The sequence below is a fragment of the Macaca nemestrina genome, chromosome 16 (genome assembly GCF_043159975.1).
Source record: "Macaca nemestrina isolate mMacNem1 chromosome 16, mMacNem.hap1, whole genome shotgun sequence".
In the NCBI taxonomy this organism is placed as follows: Eukaryota; Metazoa; Chordata; class Mammalia; order Primates; family Cercopithecidae; genus Macaca; species Macaca nemestrina.
In genome coordinates, this window is record NC_092140.1 from 73,572,274 (window position 1) to 73,587,968 (window position 15,695).

The window sequence follows — 15,695 nt, forward strand, 5'->3', positions numbered from 1 at the left end:
CAAAAATAAATGATCACTAAAAATAATGATCAGGTCATCAAATTACTGTCATGTAATTTACACAATTTAATTCCATAAAAGAGATGATCCTAGGCTATAACATTAGAAAGACACTGCTTTTCATGGCCAGCTATCCCTATGTCACAGCCAAGAGCTTCCAGCTTTCGAAGCTGTGTATCATGTGCTTACAGATTTGCTTTATGTTTTTGCACAGGCTTTTTTGTGCATATATATATATGCATACACACACACACACACACACACACACACATATATATATAACTTCATTAGTTTTAGGAGTACAAGTGATTTTGATTACACGGATGTATAGTGTGAAGTCTGAGACTCTGGTACACCAGTCCTGAGTAGTGTACGTTGTACCCAATATGTAGTTTTTTATGCCTCACCCCCTTCCCACCCTCCCCTTTCTGAGTCTCCAATGTCTGTTATATCACTCTGTATGCCATTGTATGCCCGTAGGTTATCTCACTTATAAATGAGAACATATGGTATTTGATTTTTCATTTCTAAGTTATTTAACTTAGAATAATGGCCTCTAGCTCCATCCAAGTTGTTGCAAAAGATATTATTTCACTCTTTTCATGGCTGAGTAGTAGTCCATGGTGGGTATGTACCACATTTTCTTCATCCACTCATCAGTTAATGGGTACTTAGATTGGTTCCATATCTTTGCAATTGTACATTGCTTTTTATATGCCTGAGAATAGACACTTTTAGAACCACACTGACTATAACTCTTAATGGAAAAACTCAGCATGTGTTTGTACAACATTGCTATGGGATAATGAAAGCCCTTCCCATTTGCAGAGCACTTTCGGCTTTCAGACTACTCTCACACACACTGTTCACTGTCCTTTCAAATTTCCAACAAACCTGGGATGCATACAGGAAAGCACTATCTCATTTTACAGATGAAGACACTGATGCTGAAGTCAACTAGCTTTGGAGAATCTCTAACTAGATTTCCCACAGTGTTTCAACTCCAGCCCAGGACTCCTGCCACCCTCACGGCTGCCAAGAAAGGGAGCTTTGCAGATGTTCCATCATGGATTTGAGTTTCAGCTCCATCAGTTCCCTCACTGGACTACTGTGAGGATGTTGCCAAGTCTTCTATCTCTTGGCCTTACAGAAAGCTGATCTCAGGCTCAGCTCACACTCCCCTTAGTTTCTCATTCAGCTACATCCCCTGGAGGTGCTAGAGGTTACTGCAACTAAATAGAGCAGAAATACTAGGAAGGTAATCTCCAAGACATAAGACTTCTAGGGCAAACAACTGCCCCCAGGTTATCCAGTCATCCCAGGACTGAGGGATTTCCTAGTACATGAGACTTTCAGGGCTAAATCAAGAGTGAGAGCTTTCCTTGGAAGTAGGATTTAAGGAACAGTCCCAGGAAAATCAGGACAGTTGGTCACCGTAGTTTTCAAAATTTTAGTTTAGTGTCTTTAGAAACAAGGACTTGACTCACCAAAGGTGTTTGGAATGCTCTTCCCTTCTATTTCCAATTCACCCATCAGTAAAATTTAGCAAGGACTCATATAAGATGAGCCCACTTATGAAAGACCCAGTTTAGGGAAAAATTGAAACTGAACTCACCCTTTATCTTACTTTCAGTCATTTGTTTAACATAATTGCTAAATGTTTTGTGCTTCATGATAAGCTAAGTATTAGAGAATACATTGTTAAACCATCAAGACTTAGAACTTGCCATCAAACAACTAGAGAGATAGATGACAAGCAATGAAGTATCTATACTTTAGTATGGAAAAGACAAAGGATGCTATGAGAGGACAAAGAAATAGGCTGGGCACAGTGGCTCACACCTGTAATCCCAGCAATTTGGGATGCCAAGGCAGACGGATCACCTGAGGTCAGGAGTTCGAGACCAGCCTGGCCAATATGGCGAAACCCCATCTCTACTGAAAATAAAAAAAATAAAATAAAAATATTAGCCAGATGCAGTAGCACATGCCTGGAGTTCCAGCTACTTGAGAGGCTGAGGCAGGAGAATTGCTTGAACCCAGGCAGCAGAGGTTGTAGTGAGCTGAGATGGAGCCACTATACTGCAGCTTGGGTGACAGAGCAAGACTCCATCTCAATTAAAACAAGAAATGACACGAATCACACTTTGTTTTGGAAGGAAGAGAAAGGGAGTGGACATTCAAGAAAGGAATTTTTAATGAAGAGATGTTTTAGCTCATGGAACTTAGTTGAGTATACAGAGGAAAAGGCATGGGGCTTGGGCTTGGCTGGAACAGTATACTCCCAGCAAAGAACAAGAGGTACAAAACCTAGGAGGCAAGACAGAACATGGTGCATTCAGAGTCCTAGGGCAGGGAATTCAATAGAGGAGCATCAGGAGATGGTTCTAGAGAGGCAAACATGATGGACTTTGTATACCATGCTAAGGAGTTAAGACTATTCTGTGTGCAACTAGGAGCCACTGACGGGTCTTAAGCAAGGCACACTCTGGTTTCAATTTGAAGAATAGATTTGAGAGAAAAAGGAGTAAGTCTGGAATGTAGCAACACAGGAGCAAGTGCTAAAAACTACATGAGGAACCATGGTGGCTTTTACTAAGGTAGTGGGAGTAAGGATAGAGAAAAATGTACAGGTTTTTTTTTTAACTGTAAAGGTAGTAGAATAAGTAAAACATAAAAATGGATTGAATATAGTTTGTAAGGTAAAGGAAAGACTCTAGGATGTCTAAATATGTTGATAGAGATAGAGATAGATATCTCATATCTGTGTGTATATATAATGAATTTATGTTTCTCATTCTCAAAGCAATTGTGTCCCAGATACACAAACTTTAAATTTTGCCTGAGTAATAAATAGAAGAGCTTGGGATTCTGTAGCTGTCTCCTGCTATTACCTCTTTAAAATATTCAGGAAATACGTGGTTATATTCATGAGGACTTCTGGAGGAGATTCTCTACAGACCTCTTGCAGAGTTGGTTATATATTTCCATCTCAGCCCATCTCTCTCTTCCAGTGGGTTATTTATAGAAAAAGACTGTTTCTTATTTATTACAGAACCATACACAGTAGGTACTCAATAAGATACATAGATGGATGGATGGATGGATGGATGGATGGATGGATGGATGGATGGAAGGATGGATGGAATGAAAGGAGTAAATGGATATTAACCTGACCTCAAAGGATTGAGGAAGAATGGCCATCAATTCATGGAAATTAATGAGGAAATAGTGCTTTATGGTGAAAAGGGATTTATGGAGAAGGTACTGGATTAAATGGTCTATTGGTTCAATTTTGTTTTGTGGAGTTTGACCCTTATCAGTTGATTCTCATTGCTTAGTATTTATTGAGCCAGATTTTCTCTGTACTTAAGCTACTCCCTGGGAGAAGGTTAGGCACTTCTGGAAGCTGCATTAACTCTTTCAAGCCACTAGGGTGCTATTCAATGAATTACTTTTCAGTAATTAAAGATGCTGCAACACAAAAACACAATGTGCTGGGAAATTGAGAGCTAATCTCTCTCCTGCCTTCCCCAGCTGCCTATTTCTGATTACTGAAAAGATAGGGTGCAAATATGTGGGGATTACACAATGACAGTCATTCCTAGTTTCACATAGGAACCTACAGTAGTCTCTTCCTAAAGCCCATGAATTTTTCGCATTAGAGAACAAAGATTAGCAGGATCAAGTGACTAAAGCACTTAACAGCTTTAATCCTTATTCCTGCACAGATTCACTCTGTGGTTTTGTACTTATCTCCTTCAAACTCTTTACCTTCTTTGCTCCTCTCCGTGCCTCTGCAGGATGATAAGAGCAGTTGTGAACCCAGGACAACCAATATCTCTAATCTTTTTTCTTCTAATATTAAAAAAATATACAGCTAGGTTTGAATGACTGCCTCTCTTTGCTGGTGCCCATATACATGCCTGAAATCAGTTCATTAAACAGGCATAGTCTGCCCTGCCCCTACCTCGCTTCTTTAAAGCCAGTGATAGTCACCTTCCATTTTCAAATATCTTGTGCTGCTAGTTTGCATCTTTAATCACCCAGAGCACTGGTCTTGTTTTATATGACTTACAACAAGCAGTTTTGTCCTCAGTTCATTTAAGCAAAATCATCCCTGGTTTGAGCCAAGACATATTCAATATACAATTACCTGGTGGGTCAGGGCGCTGCCGTTTTGTCATTTTTACTGGCATTTTCTCCATTATTGCTAAGTACTGAGCAGTATAAGCTGTCAGCCACATGGCTGGCCTGAAGCTTAATTTTCCTAAATTGCACAATTCTTCAGAAACAGCTTACCCCCCGAGCACAGTCCCCTTGACAAGGGGCAAATAGGGTTAAATTTCAAACTGAGTTATACAGAGCTTGCCAAGAGCAATGGTAGAAGGAAGCAATTAAGCAGAATTTGGGTTTGCAGGGTGAATTAGACTTTTAGAGACAATGCGGAATTCTGTGTCAAAGTGGTGGCTCAAAAGCCTTTGAGTAGCCAGAAGTTTTAGATTATGTAGTGCTGGAGTAAAAGGAAGCAGGCAAGGTGAGGGAAAGAAATGCTTACTCAACACCCATTATGTCAAAGACGGTGTGTTAGACATTTTTATATGCATTATTTCATTAATTCTGATAACCTTTAAGATAGATATTTTTATTCCCATTTTACAGATGAGAAAACAGAGGTAGAAAGTTTAGTGGATTGACCAAGGACTGCACAGTTAGTAAGTGAGGCAATCTTATTCAAACCTAGCTCTTCTGAATCCATGCACAATGTTCTTTGCACTGAACCACCTTGGAGATGGTTTAAAAGAAGTTTTCTTGGAGCAAAGGACTAATAATCTAGCATTATAGGCTCCCTGTTTAAAAGTCCTGGAATGTAACCGAGGAATACAGAATTAACCGAGTCCTGATGTAACCGAGGAATACAAAATGCCCAGAGTTAATCTTTCCTTACCTTCACCCCATTATCCTCAGTGCCACTCATCTGCTTTCTGCCTTGCCTCCAGGTGATCTGACAGAAGCATGTCCTAGGAGAGAAGAATCTCCTATTCCTATTCTGGGTAACATCTTAACCCCCTGCACTTACTTCTCATGAGGAGAAGCCCTTTGAAGTCCAATAATCTACACAGTCCCTTGCACCTGGAGAATTTGAGAAAACACAAATCAGCTTAGCCACTAGTATTGCATTAGCCTCAAAGACAAACTGTCTGTTCCAGCTTTTAATGAAGAGCAAAACAAGATTACTATTTCCTAAATCAGAGTGTCTCTGTGAGCAAGTGTACACCTCAGAGCACATTGAAATGCAAATGTTAATTATTTGGAGATAACCTGACAATTTCCCCAAGTCTTTGCTCTCTGGCCTGCCACCCCACTCTCTCTCTCTCTCTCTCTCTCTCTCTCTCTCTCTCTCTCTCACTTTCTCTCTCTCTCTCTCTCTCTTACTCTAAAGGATTGAGAATTTGTTTTAAGCAACATTTATTACTCTGGCATTATCAGGTATTTCTGTTTTTGTTGTGTGAAGATAGAAGTTTAGACTATGAACTCATAGCCACTAGTGGTCTACTTGAATGTAAAAACTGGGACAAGCCTAGAGATTGGACTGTTCTGACAAAATATGTGCAGTAGCTGCATTTCTACTCAGGTAGCATGTCTCACCTGGTCTCTTGGTGAAGCAGAGTTCAGCCCATGCAGTTATGGACCATGGCATGTGGCCACGAGTCTTCTGACAGCATTTTGTCCCACTGCTCATTCTCCCTGACCATCTGCTTGCCACACCTTTACACAACCTGACAAGTTTACACATCCATGAGCTTTGGGTCAACCCACATTGCCAAACAGCATGAAGAATGAACTTCACCCAATCAGAGGTCTGGCCTTTTTCCTGGCTCCTTAGAGGTAACCTCTAAACCCTTGGAATTGCCCAACTGATAGTGGCGCCTTTGGTATTCATCATGGTCCCTCAGACCATACACGACCATCTGTGCTAACAAAGTGACTCATAGTGGGGACCTGACAGTTTATGCTAAAGAATGACATGGGGTGGAGCCAGCCACATGGACAGGCTTAGGATGGGGTCATGCCACAAACGGCAAACATGTGATTAAAGAATTGGAACTGGGCCCGGCGCAGTGGCTCACGCCTGTAATCCTAGCACTTTGGGAGGCCGAGGCGGGTGGATCTCGAGGTCAGGAGATTGAGACCATCCTGGCGAACATGGTGAAACCCTGTCTCCACTAAAAACACAAAAAAAATTAGCCGGGTGTGGTGGCGGGCGCCTGTAGTCCCAGCTTCTAGGGAGGCTGAGGCAGGAGAATGGCATGAACCCAGGAGGCAGCGGAGCTTGCAGTGAGCGGAGATTGCGCCACTGCACTCCAGCCTGGGCGACAGAGCGAGACTCCGTCTCAAAAAAAAAAAAAAAAAAAAAATTGGAACTTTAGGTCACATGAAATCAGCCTGACCTCTGGAGAGGAAAGGGCTGGAGACTGAGTTCAACCATGTGGGGAATAACTCAATCAATTATGCCCATCAAATGAAACTTTAATAAAAACTCCATAAACTAAAGCTAGGATATGCTTTCTAAGTTGGCAATGTTCTGCACATTGCCACACATTGATGCCACGAAGGTGCTGTGTCCCTGAGAAGATGAAAGCTTGGTGTTTGGGACCTTCCCAGTCCCAGATTCTACCCTATGTGTCTCTCTCATTGGCTGGTTCCAATTTGCACTGTTTGCTATCATAAAACCGTAATTGTAAGTATAGCACTTTCCTGAGTTCTATGAGTTGCTCCAGCAAGTTATCAAACCTGAGGGATTACGCAGGGATCTCCAAGTTTGTAGCCAACTGGTCTAAAGTGAAAGTAGTGCTGGTGACCTCCACACTCGGGATGGGTGTCAGCAGTCTTTGACAGGCTTGACACTGTGGAGGACATTGTCCTTAACCTAGATTTTGGCTGATTCTCGGTGCAAACCTACTTTCTGAAAGCAGTTGTTTAAATCTAGTTCCACCTTGCTTTTTCTACTGGCCCTGAATCAAACCTTGTATCTTCCTCATTTTCTAACTCAGTCTCATTGTAACACTCCTTTTAGTGTCCTGAGATGTGTCTTTCACAGGCTCACCCAAAATGTCAAAGGTTAAAATCCTTAATTTATGATCACTACTCACTCTGTCAAAAGAAAATTGTTTAAATGATTCAAATAGAGATTAATGACTTCATCCAGCCAATGCACATCAGCAAACCTCTGAAGACCAGGGACCGCTGAGTAGAAGAGAAGCAGGATTAGAGTTTTATAGTGTGAGAAGATGAAAGAAGTATGTGTCCCTGTGGTCCAGCTCAGGAAGCAGTTTCATCTTTTTATATATATATTCTTGTTTGTTTGTTTGTTTATTTGTTTTTAAGACGGAGGCTCGCTCTGTCGCCAGGCCAGAGTGCAGTGGCACTATCTCAGCTCGCTGCAACCTCCGCCTCCCAGGTTCAAGTGATTCTCCTGCCTCAGCCTCCAGAGTGACTGGGACTATGGGCACATGCCACCAGACCTGGCTAACTTTTTGTATTTTTAGTAGAGACGGGTTTCACTGTGTTAACCAGGATGGTCTCAATCTCCTGACCTCGTGATCTGCCCACCTCGGCCTCCCGAAGCGCTGGGATTACAGGCGTGAGCCACTGCGCCCAGCCCAGTTTCATCTTTAACTGCTGTGAAATTTGAATTTAGAATGTTGTTTGGGCATTGGTGCAATCTCACCCCCAAAACTGTCAGAACAGTACTCTCAAGAGATGTTTTTACAAGCCTTGCCCTTTGCAGCTTAGTTAGGATTTGGGGATGGGGTGGTAGCATAAAGGGGAAAGGGAGAAAAAGAGAAAAGAAGCAAGGGTCAAATGCAAGAGAATTGGGGGTCTCCCATGTCTGTTTCAGTCTTTCTAACTTCCTATGCATGGGTCCCCACCATCTAAGTGTTTAGAGGCTTAGTGTCCCCCGCTCTGCTCAGTGTTCTTTACCACTCCTGCCTCTTCCAGTCAGGCATCTACTCATTCCCCCTGCACGCTGGTATTACTGTTGCAGGGCCAGAACTTCCTACTGTGAGACCACACTTCCTGTAGATATATGTGGAACATAAAGAGATGCCTAGCTTTTCTTCTAGGATCTCTGATGTGACACGCACTATCTCATTGGCATTTTACTTGGTGCCTTAGAAATGAGTCTTGTTGACTGCTAGGCTTTCTGAGCCGGTGATTCTGTGTTTCTGTACTTTCTGGAAAAATAGACCTATTGCAGTGCCAAGAATACTACTCACTCGCTCACGTACTCACTGCAACACTGCTCCTCCTGTAATCGCCAGTCCTCTGAACGCTGCTTCTTCCTGCCTCTTCCTGCCCCATGACAATCAGGGAGGGGATGTTTACTGAGCTGTTGGAAGCTTGGAGCACTGAGGACCCTTGATATGCCTAAATACTTGTGCTACTTGCTTTCCATTGTTTATTTTGTGGGAAATAGTCAATTCTCTGCACAGAATGTGAGATTATCCTTCCACATAAGAAAATGGGAGAACTGGGAAATTTTTTTTAACATCTTTGTAAAACAAGAGAGAAAAAGCTTAAAAGAAAGTCTTGCTATTTTAAAACGCCACATGGAATCTCTGATGCCTCTACTGTCTCTTTCTAAGACTAAGAGAAGGAAAAAGTCTCTGGAGTGGAAGTCAAAAGACCCAGAGTCCAGGTCCAGCCCTCCCCTCACTAGCTATGTGACCTCAAGAAGCTCGCATGACCTCTACAGGCCTCAGCTTCCTCATCTATGAAACGTACAGATGACCTTAGAGGTCCCTTTTAGCTCCAAATTTCCATGGTAAAGAATACACATAAGAACACACGCTCTCCCAGGGAGGAGAAGAGAAGACAGGGAGTCAAACATGAGAGAGGCAATAGAAAGGAGGCCCTTCATGTGTGGCTGGAGCCAAGAAAGAATCAGATCCCCCCTTTCTTCATAAGGGACTGCCTTGCCTGTAGTGACCCTGGACACCTTGGCTCTGAGAAATATATTAAACATCTGAGAACCGCTATTATTCCAAGTGATTAAATGAGCCACTGAGACTAAAGTGGACATTAAATTGAAACCATCCTGACTGATTAGACTGTCCTTGATTGTGTGCTGTTAAACAACCACCTGAGTGGGCATGCTGGGCCCACAGAAAGAAGAGGATTTTTACTTAACAATGAAATAAACCATTATAAACCTAAAGAGGTCATTTTAATAGTGGGAGTGGGAGGGAAGGTAATTTGAGATGATTCTATGAAAATTAGTTATCCTACTTCATTTGCTTTTTTTTTTTTTTTTTGAGACAGAGTCTCGCTCTGTCTCCCAGGCTGGAGTGCAGTGGCGCTATCTCGGCTCACTGCAAGCTCTGCCTCCCGGGTTCACGCCATTCTCCTGCCTCAGCCTCCTGAGTAGCTGGGACTACAGGTGCCCGCCTCGCTAATTTTTTTTTAATGTATTTTTAGTAGAGACAGGGTTTCACCGAGTTAGCCAGGATGGTCTTGATCTGCTGACCGTGTGATCCGCCTGCCTCAGCCTCCCAAAGAGCTGGGATTACAGGCGTGAGCCACTGTGCCCACCCCTTCATTTACATTTTAAAGCACAGTAGGCAGGTATTAAATAGACAGGAAACATGTCTTTGTTATGCCAGTTGCAAATATTATTGAAGCATAAAAAATGAGGTGATATAGTTTGGATGTTTGTCCCCTCTAAAGCTCATGTTGAAATGTAATCCCCTGCATTGGAGGTAGGGCCTGGTGGGAGCTGTTGGGGTCATGGGAACAGATCCCTCATGAATGCTGATATGGTTTGGCTGTGTTCCCACCCAAATCTCATCTTGTATTGTAGTTCTCATAATCCCCACATGTGGTGAGAGGGACCTGGTGGGAGATAACTGAATCATGGGGGCAGTTACCGCTATGCTGTTTTCGTGACAGTAAGTTCTCACTAGATCTGATGGTTTCATGGGGGGCTTCCCCCCACCCCCTTCACTTATACTTCTCCTTGCTGCCACCATGTGAAAAAGGACATGTTTCCTTTCCCCTTCTGCCATGATTGTAAGTTTTCTGAGGCCTCCCCAGCCATGCTGAACTGTGAGTCAGTTAAACCTCTTTCCTTTATAAATTACCCAGCCTTAGATATGTCTTTATTAGGAGCATGAGAACAGACTAATACAAATGCCTGGCCACCATCCTCACCATAATGTGTGAGTTCTTGCTCTGAGTTCACACGAGATGGGGTTGGTTAAAAGAATATGCACCTCCCCACCACCCCTTGCTCCCTGTCTCGCCATGTAACCACTTGTTCCCCTCTTTGCCTTCCATCATGATTGTAAGCTTTCTGCGCACTCACCAGAAGCAGATGCCAGCACCATCCTTCCTGTACAGCCTGCAGAACTGTGCACCAATTAAATCTCTTTTCTTTATAAATCATCCAGCCTCAGGTATTTATTTATAGCGATGCAAAATAAAGGGACTAATGCACAAGGTTTAGAAGTTTTCTTTGTAATATCTTGATTGTAGTTAAAGTCTATTGTAAGTTTCCTGGTTACAAGACAGGGATGCCCTCTCTCACCACTCCTATTCAACATAGTGTTGGAAGTTCTGGCTAGGGCAATCAGGCAAGAGAAAGAAATCAAGGGTATTCAGTTAGGAAAAGAAGAAGTCAAATTGTCCCTCTTTGCAGATGACATGATTGTATATTTAGAAAACCCCATTGTCTCAGCCCAAAATCTCCTTAAGCTGATAAGCAACTTCAGCAAAGTCTCAGGATACAAAATTAATGTGCAAAAATCACAAGCATTCTTATACACCAGTAACAGACAAACAGAGAGCCAAATCAGGAATGAACTTCCATTCACAATTGCTTCAAAGAGAATCAAATACCTAGGAATCCAACTTACAAGGGATGTAAAGGACCTCTTCAAGGAGAACTACAAACCACTGCTCAGTGAAATCAAAGAGGACACAAACAAATGGAAGAACATACCATGCTCGTGGATAGGAAGAATCAATATCGTGAAAATGGCCATACTGCCCAAGGTAATTTATAGATTCAATGCCATCCCCATCAAGCTACCAATGAGTTTCTTCACAGAATTGGAAAAAACTGCTTTAAAGTTCATATGGAACCAAAAAAGAGCCCGCATCTCCAAGACAATCCTCAGTCAAAAGAACAAAGCTGGAGGCATCACGCTACCTGACTTCAAACTATACTACAAGGCTACAGTAACCAAAACAGCATGGTACTGGTACCAAAACAGAGATATAGACCAATGGAACAGAACAGAGTCCTCAGAAATAATACCACACATCTACAGCCATCTGATCTTTGACAAACCTGAGAGAAACAAGAAATGGGGAAAGGATTCCCTATTTAACAAATGGTGCTGGGAAAATTGGCTAGCCATAAGTAGAAAGCTGAAACTGGATCCTTTCCTTACTCCTTATACGAAAATTAATTCAAGATGGATTAGAGACTTAAATGTTAGACCTAATACCATAAAAACCCTAGAGGAAAACCTAGGTAGTACCATTCAGGACATAGGCATGGGCAAAGACTTCATGTCTAAAACACCAAAAGCAACGGCAGCAAAAGCCAAAATTGACAAATGGGATCTCATTAAACTAAAGAGCTTCTGCACAGCAAAAGAAACTACCATCAGAGTGAACAGGCAACCTACAGAATGGGAGAAAATTTTTGCAATCTACTCATCTGACAAAGGGCTAATATCCAGAACCTACAAAGAACTCAAACAAATTTACAAGAAAAAAACAAACAACCCCATCAAAAAGTGGGCAAAGGATATGAACAGACATTTCTCAAAAGAAGACATTCATACAGCCAACAGACACATGAAAAAATGCTCATCATCACTGGCCATCAGAGAAATGCAAATCAAAACCACAATGAGATACCATCTCACACCAGTTAGAATGGCGATCATTAAAAAGTCAGGAAACAACACGTGCTGGAGAGGATGTGGAGAAATAGGAACACTTTTACACTGTTGGTGGGATTGTAAACTAGTTCAACCATTATGGAAAACAGTATGGCGATTCCTCAAGGATCTAGAACTAGATGTACCATATGACCCAGCCATCCCATTACTGGGGATATACCCAAAGGATTATAAATCTTGCTGCTATAAAGACACATGCACACGTATGTTCATTGTGGCACGATTCACAATAGCAAAGATGTGGAATCAACCCAAATGTCCATCAGTGACAGATTGGATTAAGAAAATGTGGCACATATACACCATAGAATACTACGCAGCCATAAAAAAGGATGAGTTTGTGTCCTTTGTAGGGACATGGATGCAGCTGGAAACCATCATTCTTAGCAAACTATCACAAGAACAGAAAACCAAACACCGCATGTTCTCACTGATAGGTGGGAACTGAACAATGAGATCACTTGGACTCGGGAAGGGGGACATCACACACCGGGGCCTATCATGGTGAGGGGGGAGGGGGGAAGGATTGCATTGGGAGTTATACCTGATGTAAATGACGAGTTGATGGGTGCTGACGAGTTGATGGGTGCAGCACACCAACATGGCACAAGTATACATATGTAACAAACCTGCACGTTATGCACATGTACCCTAGAACTTAAAGTATAATAATAATTAAAAAAAAAAGTTTCCTGGTTAGTAAAGCCATTCCAGATTGAATCTATAATTTTGTGCATTCTGAAAGGCAGCAAGAACATAAGATCTTTGAAATATAAAGAATAAAGCAAAATAAGAGCAATTAATACTTTATGCCAAAAATGCAGAAAACTTTAAAGTTTGAAAGGACCATTGAGAACCATCCAACTTCCACTTTCGCAGATGGGACATCAGCAGTGGGAAGCATTAACACTGTGGAAACATGTATCTTTTTTTGTTGTTGTCATGGTTTGCAGCACAGTATTACTTTGCTTTTTTCAGAAATAAATAGGGTTTCCGAATTTCTTTCCACTTGAGCATCATAGAGACTCAGTTCTAAATCTCGTTTTCACATTGGCAAATATTCTGCATTTGACATTTTTTCAGATTTTGCCATATTTTAGTCTTCAGCCCCAATATAGGATGGCAGTTAATTAACAAACAAAATCACCTACTATGTGCCAGACACTACGCTAGACCCTGGGAGGGAAGCAAAGATGGTAGGATGCCTGCCCTAATCAAAGAGGCAAATATGCAAACAACAGAGCGACATTGAAAGGGCAACAGGTATACGCAGATGGAAAAAAGTCTGCTTGAAGGAATTGGATAAGGCTTTCTCTACAGAACTCTGTACTTTCATATACACAGAACACTCCAGATATTCAATTCCTAACCACTGAAGACATATAGCTATGGAAAGTCCTGTTAAAAAAGAGTTGTTGCTTATATGTGCTGCATAAAGCCCTTGTGACCTCTCAGAATGGGTAAACTGAAAAATTAGGAAAAGTACCCATGCTGAGAAGTGATCCCGAAATAAGAGTTCACCAGGGCACATGATGCATTATAGAAAGCTGAGTATAACACATTACATACCTACCAATCTTTCTGCCAATTAATATCTCACACAAAAGCAAAACACACTAAGAATTTTCATTTTGAAAACACACTTCTCCCTACCTCCCAGTGGCACAGCTTGCCAGGCATCAAAGGTCTTGTCTGCCTCCTCTGGCTGTCCTGCCAGTAACAGAAGCACAACAGACCTAAAAGGAAGAAAACAAAAGGTGAGAATAAAACATGATGTTTCTGTCGGCCAGACAGAGCAGCTTTCCCTAGAATCCACACGACTGCTGAGGCATACTGGAGAACATTAAAAATCAGGTTGACACTTGCTATTTAGAATTGCAATAAGAAAGTAGTTAACATTCTGAATAATACTTAAAAATAGTAATATATATAAAATTTATCTCCTAATATAGCACTATTATTTCTGGAAAGCTTGCAGCAAGACTGAAATGGCCTTATTCCAACCACAAAATCAATTCTTTTGTACAAATTTGATACAGGCAGCCTGTGTACCATTTGAAAAGGCTCACTGACCTGTGAAGTCTGGCATTTACACCATAAAATTTAGATCCTATTTGATGAAGTTATTGAACACTGTACTTACCTCATCTAAGGTCTGAAAGCAATCATACATACTTTCACTTTTTCTCTTTAGGAGGAAGTTTTGGATAAGCAGCAAATCAAATTGCTTGTGCTTTGAGTTTGGGTAAAGTCTAGACTGCACTTAATGAAAACTGTAAGTTAATTCTGAGTGTCATGCTGTAGGTTCATTGCCAAGTTGAAATCATGGAGATTATTTTTAAAAGGCTTTATAAGTGAAGAAAAAAGAGACACACTGCAATATTGGAATATGAGTCTATTTTCTTCACTAGATTGCTAATTAAAAGTTTATTTTCATATTCTCTCATCTTAAGGTTCAGGGAAGACCAATGATACACAAAATCTATATGCTGTGTTAAAAGGGGACAATAAAGAATAGGAATATCCAGCCGGGAGTGGTGGCTCACACCTGTAATCCCAGCACTTTGGGAGGCCGAGGCGGGTGGATCACGAGGTCAGGAGATTGAGACCATCCTGGCTAACACGGGGAAACCCCGTGTCTACTAAAAATACAAAAAAAAAATTAGCCGGGCGTGATGGCGGTCACCTGTAGTCCCAGCTACTCCGGAGGCTGAGGCAGGAGAATGGTGCGAACCCGGGAGGTGGAGCTGGCAGTGAGCCGAGATCGCGCCACTGCACTCCAGCCTGGGCAACAGAGCAAGACTCTGTAGACAAACAAGAAAAAAAAAAAAAAAAAAAAAAAAAACAAAGAATAGGAATATCCAACCTTCTTAATAACAGGCTTTACAATGGTCCACACACAAATGAATTGCCTGATTTTTTCACTGCTAAATCACTGCCTATTAGGACATCGACTTTTAAAAGTACAGAAAAAGCAGTCCAAAACCAGCTTGATCCACTTTATTCACAAAAAGAGCAAGCTTAGCAGCTGTGAACATTCTTGTACATATCTGGTAGAACTTTGCACTCATTTTTCTTCGATATTCCTGAGTGAAATTGCTGAGTCATGAAATTATGTTCAGCTTTAGTAGATACCAACAAAGAGTTTTCCCTAATGATTGTACCAGTTTGCACTTATCTGGGGTGTGTGAGAGTTTCAGTTGATCTGCACCCTTGTCAACACTTCGTAATATCAGTCTTTATTCTAGGTATATAGTGATATTGTTGTGGTTTTGATTTGCACTTCCCTCATGAGTAGTGCAATTCTATACCTTTTGGGCATTTGAGGAATATGTGTATGTCTTCTTTGGTGAAACACCGGTTCAACATTTCTGCTTATTTTAAAAATGGAATGTTTTGTCTTTTACTTAAGAATTTATAATTCTTTATAAATTGTAGATATGAATTCTTGTTCAATATACATATTATGAATATTTTTTCAGACGAAAACAAAAGCAAGTTTAGTTGTAACCATTCAACAGTGTTTAAAGAGGCCATGAAAATATCAGTATTAAACAGACTAAGCCGTGGGTGAAAACTGCTATGCCTAACTCTAATCTCACCACAGGTTCACATCACTGATGCGAGTTTCCAGCACCCAATTTAGACAACTTCACAGAAGATGATCTATGATCACAAACCCAGAGGGGCCCAAATATTGGCTTGATTATGGCAAAT

At 41.4% G+C, this 15,695-nt stretch overlaps 1 pseudogene; it reads right to left on the reverse strand.

Moving 5' to 3' along the window:
* The window catches only part of LOC105485603 (protocadherin-8-like), a 347,750-nt pseudogene that overhangs the window by 231,773 nt on the left and 100,282 nt on the right, over positions 1–15,695 (reverse strand).